This window comes from Microcebus murinus, chromosome 2 (assembly GCF_040939455.1).
Source record: "Microcebus murinus isolate Inina chromosome 2, M.murinus_Inina_mat1.0, whole genome shotgun sequence".
NCBI lineage: Eukaryota > Metazoa > Chordata > Mammalia > Primates > Cheirogaleidae > Microcebus > Microcebus murinus.
The window spans coordinates 97560251-97572712 of NC_134105.1; the positions used below are offsets into that span (position 1 = coordinate 97560251).

Consider the following 12462-nt stretch of genomic DNA (forward strand, 5'->3'; position numbering starts at 1 on the left):
TCCTGCATAAGACATGGTGGCAGTTCTCTGAAGTCTTGTTGGTGGGGAGATGAAGCACACATAGATGTATAAAATAAAACGGTCTGGTGTAAATAAAAATTGCCTGGTGTAGTGGCACAGATAATAACTGTGGAGAATCAGACAAGAGAACAACTACTGTGAGACAGAAGAGTAAAATCAGAGGATTTTTTTGGTGTACCACTTAGATTCTAAATCTTAGAATATTAGTGGTGCCTTAGGGGATGGATAGGTAGAAGAAGGATGGAGGTAAGGGGCCTGGGAGACTAGAAGCGACTATTATTTCATGGAATAGTCATTACAAATTTCTTCATCGTTTTTTCTTAATGACATAGTTTCAAAACTTATGTACATCTTGGTTGCTCTCTTCTGTCTATACTCCAGTTTTTGTGAGGTTTCACTAAACCAGTATGTGGATTAATCTAGTTTCACAGTGACAGGTAAGTGATTCAAAAGTCATTCCCTTAGGACGTTAGCTTGAATGTTTGGAGGTAGAATGCCTAGAGAGAGGGTTCAGGGGAGGACCAGGGGACAGGAAGAGAGGGCAGCTGGGAGCAATTGCCTTCCTACTCCAGACCTTTTTGGCTTTGACTGTTGATTCTTGTACTACAGCCAGACAGAGCAAGCAGGTAGGCTTGTGGCCAGGTTTTGCAAGGAAAATCAGAAGCCAATAATCTCTAAAGCAAGAACAAAATGAGTTGGGATGGGGGAGTGATAGAAGACAGGAATTTTCATATACTTCATAGTTCATTCTTTTCAGTTGAGAATTCAGGTATCTCAACCTCAAATATCTTCTGTCCAACATGTCATTGACCAGATCCAGTTCATTTGAGGGATCCAGAGTAAGCAAACATGTGTTAGCCAAGTCTTTGGTTACCCCAAATTAGCTCGGGTCCTTTACTGCTTGTTTCCTCTGATTATATGGTGCATGTCCAAACCCTCAATTATCCAGAATAAACCAGAGCTGCCTGTTCTGTATGGAAAACATTTGATAGTGATTATGATTCTCTTGCCTAAACCACGGTAGGGCCTTAGTTATTTAACTGCCTGTCACTTTAAGATTTTGAAATGCTGGGTCTTCTTTTATAAGCCAGACACATCTCCATGTGGAATTATTTTACTGGGCAGCTTGCCCATTGTGAAACCTCAGTCATCCTGCAAAGTATCTCAGGAACCTCCTTGCCTTTAATTTTTCTATCTTAGTCATATTTGTATATAATGGTTTTGGTGTCTGATTCTCTGTCTTGTATTGCTGAAACTTATGGCCACGGATTTCTGGATCACTCCTAAAAAATGGACGGAACTTGATTACTAATGAAAAGGTGACTCATTTCCTTCCAGGCAAAGGCTGACACTAACTATCAGGGTTCATAATTAGTCTTCACAGAGGCAAACTCTCTAATTATGGGACAGCACCTATTCTTTCTAAATTTTATAAGAATTAATGATAGCATGATGAGCTGGGGAAGTAAGATAGACATTTATGCTATGTTGAGAGGATACATAAAAATGATATCTGGATAAAGGTCCTCCATGAATTTATTTAAGTGCTTGATTCCCTGTGAGTTTAAATGTAGTGCTTCTCTTCTCAGACCATCATTTTATATACACATCAGTCATTTCTAGTCTTGTGTAATTTATCAGCAGGTCAGATTCCATAGAGACTGAAATGCTGTCTGTCATTCTCTACTGAAGAAAACAGGCTCACAGGTTGGCCAGTTGTTTTGGGGAAGATAGTAAGGCCTTTCTGTCCCTTTTAGGTTCAGGATTCCTTTTCATTCTGCTTATCTTGTTTAAATATATTCTTCCGATTCCTTTTCATTCTGCTTATCTTGTTTAAATATATTCTTCCTTCTCCTTTGCTGATGCTTTGCTTTCCTATGCTTCCTGTGAGTGGGTTGTGTCACTCATGCTTCATTTACATAAGCATGTATTGAACTATCTGTGCACTTAGAAGTGTGATAGGTAAGCACTGTAAGGGATATAAATGAAGACACACAGCACTATTCTTGCCCCAGGGAACCCCTGCTTGGAGTGGGGTAGTGGTCAAGTCAAACACAACCATGGACTTTCAAGCATTAATATCAGCAAGCATCATCACATCCTTGGGTGGTATTGCTGAGGGGATTCGAAAGCCAACATGTAGAGTCATCACACTATGAGGTTGAAGGGACTTAGGAGAGCACCTTTCATACTTCCATTGTTGGGGAGCCCAAGGCTTAATACAGCTAAATGAATTACCCAGTATTACATAACTGATTAGAATGTAGACCGGGACTAAGAGCTGTTTCTCCACATGACATTAAGCAATCTAAAGATTCAGCACTATTTCTTTTCATTTATGAGATCTAGATGAGCATAATTATTTTTGAATTAGGAATCTCTTCAGACCAAACAGTAAACTTTTTAAACTATCCTGCTTTTAGTTATTTTTGGATTTCAGAATTTTGAAGGTGGTCATCTGCCAGCATTGGGAGATGGAAAGCAGGCTCCCACGTTCCCTTTTCTTCCTAGAAATCTTGTTTAATTTTCACTGCCAGTGTCTAAAGAATCCAGCAGTTCATGCTATTGAGGCCACTTTGTAGGATGTTCTATGACTCAGGGCTCCAGGTCCCTGGTGGTTCATGTAGTTAATCTTCTGTCAAAGACTAATGAAAGACTAATAAAAGTGAGAGAGAGAAGACTCTGTGTGTGTTGGTTAACGTAATATATTTTTTTTTGGAAATGTAATGAAAAAAATAATCTCCATATGGGGTTGGCCCACTTTGAGTGATTTAGGGGTGAGTGAAGCTTAAGAAGTACTTTATATATATCAGGAATCTTGATTAGTTTTGAAAATCCTTTGGGTAAATAGCTCAACCTAGTGGTTCTCAAACTTTGAGTGTAATTAAAGAGTCTTTTTAGGGTGTAAAGATTCTATGCACCCTTGCATTTTGCCCTTTGTCTTGTTAAGAATATGAGCACTGGAGGCCGAGGTGGGCAGATTGCTTGAGGTCAGGAGTTCGAAACCAACTCGAGCAAGAGCGAGACCCTGTCTCTACTATAAATAGAAAGAAAACTAATTGGCCAACTAATATATATAGAAAAACTTAGCCAGGCATGGTGGTGCATGCCTGTAGTTCCAGCTACTCGGGAGGCTGAGGCAGTAGGATTGATTGAGCCCAGGAGTTAGAGGTTTCTGTGAGCTAGGCTGATGCCATGACACTCACTCTAGCCTGGGCAACAAAGCAAGACTCTGTCTCAAAAAAAAACAAAAAACAAAAAAGAATATGAGCACTGAATAGTTGAATGCTTTCTATATGCCATTTACTGTGTTAGGCACTGAGAGTATGGTGAAGAATAATTCTTAATCTATTAGGTAAGACAAATAATCATAATGAAGGCTAGTAGTGATATGATACATCAGGGTTATGGAAACAAACAGAGGGGGTGTCAAGGCTCTTTCTCAGAGGAAATAATATTTAAGCTAAGGCTTAAAGGAGTTTAAGGGTTTAACTATGAGAAGAGGATGGAGAAAAGGATTTGGGGCTGAGTAAACAGCATGTACAGAGGTCTGGAGGTGAGAAGTGGTACATTGTAGCATATTCTGGGAGTGGAAAGAAGTTGAGTTTAGCAAGAATGTAATGCATAAAAGAGATGATTTTGAGAGGAAGCCATTTCTCAGGCTGTTGTTCGAATACAATCTATGTCAAAGTCTGAGAATTCAAGAATTATTTTAATATAACTTTATGTTTTAATAATTATAACAGCATCTACATATGTTCAAATATGTACAAGATACATTTAGTAGTTTAGAGAGTGATTTATAAGGATTGCAGATCCCTTGCAATAACTCTGCAGCTTACAGCTTGGGAACAACTGGCTTAAGTCATTCATTTTTGCCTGTTATGTTGAAGGATGCTTTTTGTAAAACTCATTATGTCTAGGGTGTGTTCCCATGTTTTAATCACCAGTAGGTACTTTCTCAGGGATCAGTGCAGTGAAATACAGTAAGGTCCTGATTATGTGCTGGAAGACAGAGGAAAGATCAACTTCTGTTATAGCAGCAACACAAGTCTTTCAACACTGTGTGTCCCTGCCAGATCCTTCAAGTGATGATTGAAGAGACTAGGCGCTCAGATCAGCCTTTAAGTTCTGATAAATGAGCCCAGAGCATGAGCTGGAAGATGAGGGCATTTGCACAATTCTTATATAAGTAAAGTGTGGTTTCCCATTGCAGTGGCTACTGATTTTGGTCTCCAATGAAGATGAGTGAAGTTGTGCAGTAACAGCTTTAAAGTCTGTACCCCTTCAGCTTCTTTTTGGTTTGGATTTATTAAAATAATATGCATTTATTGCTTTGTTTGGATGAAGGGATGAAAAACCTGAACATATGTAAACTAAGTGAGGTGGAGTTTCAGACGATAATTCCCAGCCTCACAATTCCCCATGAAGTTCTTTTCCTGTGGGAAACTTTTAATTTGGAAGCATACAGCCTAATGTGGGAACCAAGATTAACATTTTCTGAAATACTTTTACAAGAAAAGCAGAAATGTTCTATCCAGGAAGCTGAATTTACATAGTAGAAAAATGGGCTGCCCTGCACTATTTGGTAGTCTTTGTGTATTAATTGTGATAATAAGTTTGTGTTGTGGGTGTGTGTGTGTGTGAGAGAGAGACAGAGAAAGAGAGAGAGAGGAGAGAAGAGAGGGATTGTATATTTGTCTTTGTTTCTGTTGTATCAAATTGGTAAGGCCCTAGAAAGTGTTTTACCACAAACAGCCCAGTTCTGGGCCCTCTATACATGAATACTTTTTTTTTTTTTTAGTTCTTTTTGTTTTTCCTTCTTGCTGAGTAAGCTATAGGGTTTCCTTTTTTTTTTTTTTTTTTTTTTTTTTCTATTTTTGGGGGATGGGAGGTGAGAGTGGGAGTGGGACTGGCAAGAAGAAGTCAACATGACAGAGCTTCTTCCCTTTTCTTCCCTTCTTTACCAGGAAGTTAACTAGAAGTCTTCATGCATTTTTTTTAAAACAGTCAGTAATTAGTATAACCCAGTTAGTTACCTTTACACAGAATTACAGAATTAAAAACGTTGACAGTCTGATGAGATATCCTACTGTAGGTGTTGAGAGGAGGGAGGATGAGTTAGACCAGTGGGAGGATGAGTTAGACCAGTAGGTGGATTGGGCCTCTTGAACACCACCCTAGGAGTTTAGACTGGATTATGTAGGCCCTGGGGTATCTATGAGTTTGCAGCCAGAGCCTTGGGAATTGAATGTTATATAGTAGCCAGAGCCTTGGGAATTGAATGTTATATAGGAACTTTCACTGGTTCTAGCCAGCCTTGGCTGTTAGCAATTATTTTTATCTACTTTAACAGGAGAACAGGGGAAGGGGCAGGAAACTAAGCTGGCATTATGGTCACAGGAAAGAACAGACTGATTTGGGGCCTTTTCAGACTGCAGACCTTTGTTACTGACCGATGCTTAATTTGGTTTCTGGGTTTTGTTAGTTTTTTCCCCTGCCCTTACCTCATTCACCTTAACGACAGCTCCCCCCTCTAGAGCTCAACTAGGGCAGGCTGCCACTACGGATTGGGAGGCCGAGAGGCCCAGAGCAAGAAGAAAGTGGGTTGAAAGCGGAGTTCTGTTTAAAGAATTTTCTGCTGGAAACTAGCCCAGAGGGAGTAAAGAGGAGCTTTAATGAGGAGCAGCTGCAGTGCCGACACAACCCACAGGAGACATTTTTTCCCCTTCGTTCCACATTCTGTATAGTTTTTTAAAAATCATGATTTTGAAATAGCTGTTTTGTAAAGCACGGCTCCCTTTTTCTTCTTGTATGTAGTGGAGTTTTGCTTTGTTGTTGTTTTCTTTTAATGGACAAATCCTCACTAAAAAAAGCTAAAGACAGAGTTGCAGCAAAGCCCTGGATGCAATTTGGGCTCACCCTGCCGATACAGAACATTCGGTGGAGAAAACAAGGGGAGAGAACACTAGCTTTCATTTGGAAAAGGGGCTTATTTCCTGCTCAGACTTCAGTCATCTTGGAGCTGACACAAGCTGCTACACTGTTTTAAGCTTTTCTCTAGACGAGTGGCTATTCACTTAGAAACGTGAAAGAACAAATTTTTCTGTCCTGTATTACTAAGGAGACTGATCCTGAACTGCAGCCATTGCCAGATAGGTTGGAATTGCTATTCAAATCCCAGCTTTGCTGAAATCTGTAAAGTGGCTACATGTAAACTAATCCAGGCTGCTGGTGACATGTGAGAGTTGGGGTCTGGTTTTTATCTGCTTCAGTGCGGGGGGACTGTATGGATATCCTTTCAAATGGAATGTTTTCTAGTTCCATTAGGAGAAATCCCTTGTTTTTCTCTCTTTTCCTCCCTCCTCTCCTCTTCTTCACCCATTCCCCATGTGTGTGTTTGAACAGTAACAATGAAAAAGTGGATCTCTTCATGTCAGAAACGGCAGACTTTTAAAGAAAAAATCATGAATGTATCTGTATGGACCAGATAAGTATTTGGACTAGTTTATGGAATTGTTTTACAGGGAAACTTGCCTTCCACCCCCCCCCCCCCACAAAAGCTTTCCCTGTATTCACAGCCTCATCTGTGAACTATGTTCTTTCAGAGTTCCAAAGCTAGAGTAGAGGGGTAGAATAGAAGAAAATCACTGAGAATTCCCTGCAGAAGGGAGGCATTCATATAGTTTGGGAACAGAAGACAACTGTTAGATTTATTTGGTTATTTTTTAGAAAGCTTTTTACATACTCTTATAGTCTAAGCTGTAGACTGTTTTTCAAAATTTCTATTAAGTGGGTAACTTAATAGAATTATAGATTTGTGAGAAAACTTGGATGTTTATCTAGCTATGTCTCCAGCCTCTAAACAAACTCATCTTGAGCCATCTCAAGAAGAGAGCCATTTAAACCATTGTTTTCAGCCAGAGAGTCTTACTTCCCATTTAGACTCGCAGGGTATATGGTATCTTTATATTATAGTTGAGCAGGGATTTGTGAGTTGAAAGATCACCTGCCTTAGGAAATGGGGGTTCATTATTTCCGGGTGCCTCACCCATTACTCCTCCATCGCATGTTCATAATTCTGCTTAGTTTCCTGGAGTATGAAGATAGTTGTGTACCTCAGGATGACTCTTAGGGTTGATTTGGCTTGTGTTCTACCAGGCAGATTTGAATCATGTACCAGATTTGCATTGAGAGACTGACTTTATCTATCATATGAAATTTAACCTGCCTTGGAATCAGTTGCTCAGTGGGACGGAGGTACTCATAGTATTCAAGAAACATGCACCAGGAGTTTAAGACATACTGTTTCTCACAAAAACTATCTATATGGGAGCTTGAGAGAAGCACAGGAAAGACATAACAATGGCTGAGATGAAGAAGAGCCATACTGTAGAAACAATGTAGTGTATGACATGGCACGACATTTGCTATTGGAAGGATCAGAGGTAGGTGGATGGTTTGGAGGAGGCTTACTGGAGGACATAAGCTTTAAGAAGATCTTTGAAAGACAGAGGGAAGAAAGGAACATATATTGGAGACATCTCAGAAGGGAAGCATAAAATTACTCACTGGAAATTAGAAAAAAGATTTTATATAGGGGACAGTAAACAAGAAAAGATTGTGGAAATAATCTGGAGTGTTTGAGTCATGGATTGCTAAAGAGTAAGATGGTTAGATGTAGGAAAAGGGAAGACAAACAGGTTAGAGATTCCAAGGAACTTGGATTTGAAAGGCTGGGTCCTAATGCTAGTTTCTAAGCAGAAAAGTGACATGGTCAAAATTGTACTTGAAAAGGATTATTCTTTAAGTAGTGTGCTTAGTTTCAGCAAGGAATCTCCAGACTGACTTTATGGAGAGGTGTGGATAGGATGCTGGTCCAGTTAGGATGATAGAGGTGACTGAATAGTCTTGGTACACTTTTAGTAGTCTTAGTAGTACACTTTAAGCAGTACACTGTGTTATTGAAAGATCTAGTGAAATTAGGGGTATCTTTGTAAAACTGGTGCAAATTATTAGATTCACAGATGACAAACTTGGGGCAGGTCAGTTAATTTTTGTATCCTTATCAGTGCTGTAAGAGGTTCAGACCAGTTGGTTTGTGAGGTATGGTTCAGTGCTGAAATTCTGTGATTGAATATAATGTAAAAGTTGTCTCAATCAAGGAAATTGGGGGTAAAGATTCAACATGGTAAATTTAAAAGGAATAAATGACAGTTCCAATTATTGGGTTCAAAAACATGTGGCACAAGTATAGGATGAGAGAAATATGGCACAAAAGTAGTTCATGTGAAAGAAAGCTCTGAACTTTTTAGCTGAGTGTGTCTTCGGTAGCACATAGTAGTATTTTATGGCTTCTAAAAAAGTGAACACAGCTTTAAGCTGAGATAGTAGAAGCATAGGCTCCATGTCAGGAGGTAATGGTTCAAGTCTGTGCTGCCCTGGTGAGAACACATGTGTTATGTGGTTTTCTATTTTGAGCCTCATCTTTTATAGAGGTTTTGAATGAACTGGAATTATCCAGTGGGAGGAAGCAAGATAGCTCAGTATCAAAGTACCCCAGCTCTAGGGTCATACTTGAGTTTGAATCCTGCCTCTACTATCTACTAGCTATGAAATCTTAATTTTTCTAAGCTTCAAGTTTCTCTTAAATAGTATGGAGATTATAATATAACATTATAAGGAGTAATAAAAGAGATAATAGCTGTAAAATACTTAGCAGGTGTATAGTACATAGTAAGTGCTTAAAAAAATTGGTCCTTATGAGTATTATTACTATTGTGTTAAGCATAGAAGAGCTACCTAAAAGGTGAGGAAGTGGGGAAATAACTTTATATGGAGGAATTGTCCAAAGCACTGAACCCTGGAAAAGGAGAAAACAAAGAGTCAACATATCTACCTTCAGATTCCTGAAGGGACTATGTGTAAGAGAAGTGGAGGTTTGTTCCTTTTTATTCTAGGAGGAATAGCCTGGAAACTGTAGAGAGACAGTTTGGTTATTTTATTTTATTTTATTTTTCTTTTTTTTTGGTTATTTTAAAAGTTAAGATATATTTCACATACTATAAAATTCACCCTTCTAAAGTGTACAATACAGTGGTTTTTAGTATTTTCACAGAATTGTGGGACCACCACCACCATCTAATCTCAAAACATTTTCATCACTGCCAAAGGAAACTCTGACTCGTCAGTATTCACTCTCCATTTCTCCTTTCCCCATCTCCTGACAACATTAATCTACTTTCTATGGGTCTTCTTATTCTGGACATTTCACATAAAGGGAATTATATAATATTTGGCTTTTTGTGTCTGGCTTCTTTCACTTAGCCTGATGTTTTCAAGGTTCATCCATGTTGTAGCATGCATCAGAACTTCATTCCTTATTATGGCCAAATAATATTTCGTTATATGGATATATCACATTTTATCCATTTGTTTGCTTGTAGACATTTGGATTTCCACTTTTTGGCTATTATAAATAATGCTGCTATGAATATTCTTATTGTGTGGACATATGTTTTCAGGTATCTTGGGTATATACCTAGGAGGAGAGGTAGAAAATGAAGAAAGAGCTTTCTGACAGTGGGATCCACCTTCATTGAAGACTGTTCTTTTGTTGAAGTAGCGAGCCAGTAATTTTATACTTTACTTAACAAATCCGTGGTGTTTACTATGTACTGGATAGTGTACTAAGTGCTTTATCTAAGTTGTTTTATTTAAAAACCGTATGAAGTAGATGCTGTTATTAAATCTATTTTACAATGAGGAGGTTTAGTACCTTGTCCAAGATTATGTATCAAGTAAATGGTGGAGCTGGGATTGAAATCCAGGTGGTCTCATTCTAGAGTCTATACCCTCTTTTTTTTTTTTTTTTTGAGATGAAGTTTCTCTCTATTGCCTAGACTAGAGTGCAGTGGTGTCATCATAGCTCACTGTAGCCTTGATCTCCTGAGCTCAAGAGATCCTCCTGCCTCAGCCTCCTAAGTAGCTGGGACTATGAGTACATGCCACCATGCCTGGCTAATGTTTTTATTTTTTATTTTTTGTAGAGACAGGGTCTTACCATTGCTCAGGCTGGTCTCAATCTCCTGGCCTCAAGTGATCCTCCCACCTCGGCCTCCCAAAGTGCTAGTATTTTTTTTTTTCATAAAGAGGTTTATTTGGCTCACGGTTCTGCAGGCTATATAAGAAGCATGGTGCCAACATGCTTCAGGAAGCTTCCACTCATGGTGGAAGGTGATGTGGAGCCAGCATGCCACATGGTGAGAAGAAGGGAGAGAGAGAAGGAGGGAGAGGAGGCAAGTGCCAGGCTCTTTTTAACACTGAGTTCTCACAGGGACTAATGGAGAACTCACTTATTACTGCACAGATGGCACCAAACTATTCAACAGGGATCTGTCCCGTGACCAAAACTCCTCCCCAGGCCCCACCTCCAACACTGGAGATCAAATTTCAACAGGTGATTTTGGAGGGGACAAATATCTATACTGTATCACCCAGGAATAACAGGAAGATTCTGATGAAGATTGGAGGAGAGGGGCATGATGCTGCACCGGCCTCAGATTTCTTTGTTTACTACACAACTGCTAAGGGAGCTTTGCTAGAAGGCCCCTTGGTGAGGAGTTAGGGTTAGCCCCTACTCCCCACTTCCAGGCTCAGCATACCACAGGGACCTATTGCTTATTAGGGCTAGAGTCACTCACAGGGTCATCCCTACAAGATCTGTTTGTATGAGGTCTATCTGTAAATTTTTGTCTTCATCATGTTCTGAGGGGTCTGTATTCCTGCATTCCTCAAACTCCCCCTTTTCACCTCAGTATGTCTGTGGGAGCCAAGAAACCCAGCTTGCCCTCTTGAAAGGGGGAGGTTGTTATTACAACATGAAATGGATGGTCTTTATTCCTAATGCAGGAATAGATCACCAAAATGACAAGTTTGCAACAAAGTCTTAGGTGACCAGTCCCCAGTATCCCCCAGATGGTCCCCTCAACTAAGCAGGAAGTCTGACAGTTGTTTCTCTAGGACAGGCCCCAAGTTTTGTCCATTTTTCCAACACAGGTCTGAGTAGGAAATCTGCAGCAGACTCTTGATTTGGATGAGGGAATTCTTTGTTTCCTGAGGATACCTTAGAGTGAACTGGTTCCCATGAGCAGGTTTTCCTATGATCCAGATCTACTCGTGGTGATTTCTAAGCAGGAAAATCAGCACAGCAACAATTAGGCCAATCATAAATAAATCCCGGTATGGTTCAAGGATGTTGTCCAATTTCATCCATTTCCATCTCATTGTAAAATTAAAAAGCAGAATATCTTGGAGCATATGCACAGTTTCCAGTTTCATGAGGGCAAAGAACACAGGTATGTGAGCATCTGGACTTGTTTGAGCAGCCATGTCATATAATCTCCTGGCCAAGTGAATGTCCTTTGCAATACCCAAGCCGTGTTCATACATGTAGGCCAGACTGAACATGGCTTGTGCACTGTGGTATTTGTCAGCTGCGATGCCATAATGTGTGGCTGCTGTTTGATAGTCTTTCTTAGTCTCGTAGCCATAGTAGTGGTAATCTCCAATTTTTACTCTAGCAAATGCATTGCCTTGAATCACAGCTCGATTCCATAGGACAAGTGCCATTGGATACATCTTCTCTTTTCCGAGAATTTTAGCATTTTTAGATTCCAAAATGAATGCTGAATTGCTTTGAGCTACTTCATACCCCATTTCTGCAAACAGTGCATACTGAATAAGAGAAGAATCTATATTACCATCCTTATAGACAAAGTAAGCTGTCAGGAATTTCTCAGCCCAGTGGCCTAGTTCACAGACACCTTTATATAGCTCCACAGCAGTTCTGCATGATTGTAACACTCCTGTTCCTATCGCATATATCTTGGCCAGATAATAAATGGTGAAGGGCTGCCTGCTCTGCGATGCCAAGTAAAAATATTTGAAGGCAATTTTATAATCCTTCCATACTCCAGAGCCAGAGTAGTACATGAAGCCTAACTGGAACTGTGCATTGGGCCACCCTTTCTCTGCAGCTTTTTGAAAGTATTTAAGTTCTTCAGAATAATTCACGGCAACTCCTTTTCCATAAAAGTAAAGAAGACCAAGCCCATGAAGACCAATTGCATTGCCCTTATTGGCTGCCATGGAAAAGTATTTGAAGGAAGTGGTGTTATTTTGGGGTGTGGCAGCATTCCCCTCTAAATACATTATAATCTGCCACCTTCTTGTAGTGATATAGGGCAATTTCATAATTCTGTAGAACATTGATTTCTGACAAATATCTGTACTTCAAAATCATCTGGGACATCATGCTTCCTCCAGCACTTCCAAAGGTGTAATATATCAGTGCCTTGGCTTGATCATATTCCATTCCTATTCCATAAGAAGATAAAAATCCTAATGCCTGAGACCATAGGAGACTCCACGGGAGGAGGT

At 39.7% G+C, this 12462-nt stretch overlaps 1 protein-coding gene and 1 pseudogene across 1 annotated transcript in view; one reads left to right on the forward strand and one right to left on the reverse strand.

The window, feature by feature from the left end:
• The window catches only part of LOC105869800 (notch receptor 2), a 158612-nt gene that overhangs the window by 51116 nt on the left and 95034 nt on the right, over positions 1-12462 (forward strand). The window lies entirely within an intron of this gene.
• LOC142861125 (protein sel-1 homolog 2 pseudogene) lies at positions 11194-12234 on the reverse strand (annotated as a pseudogene).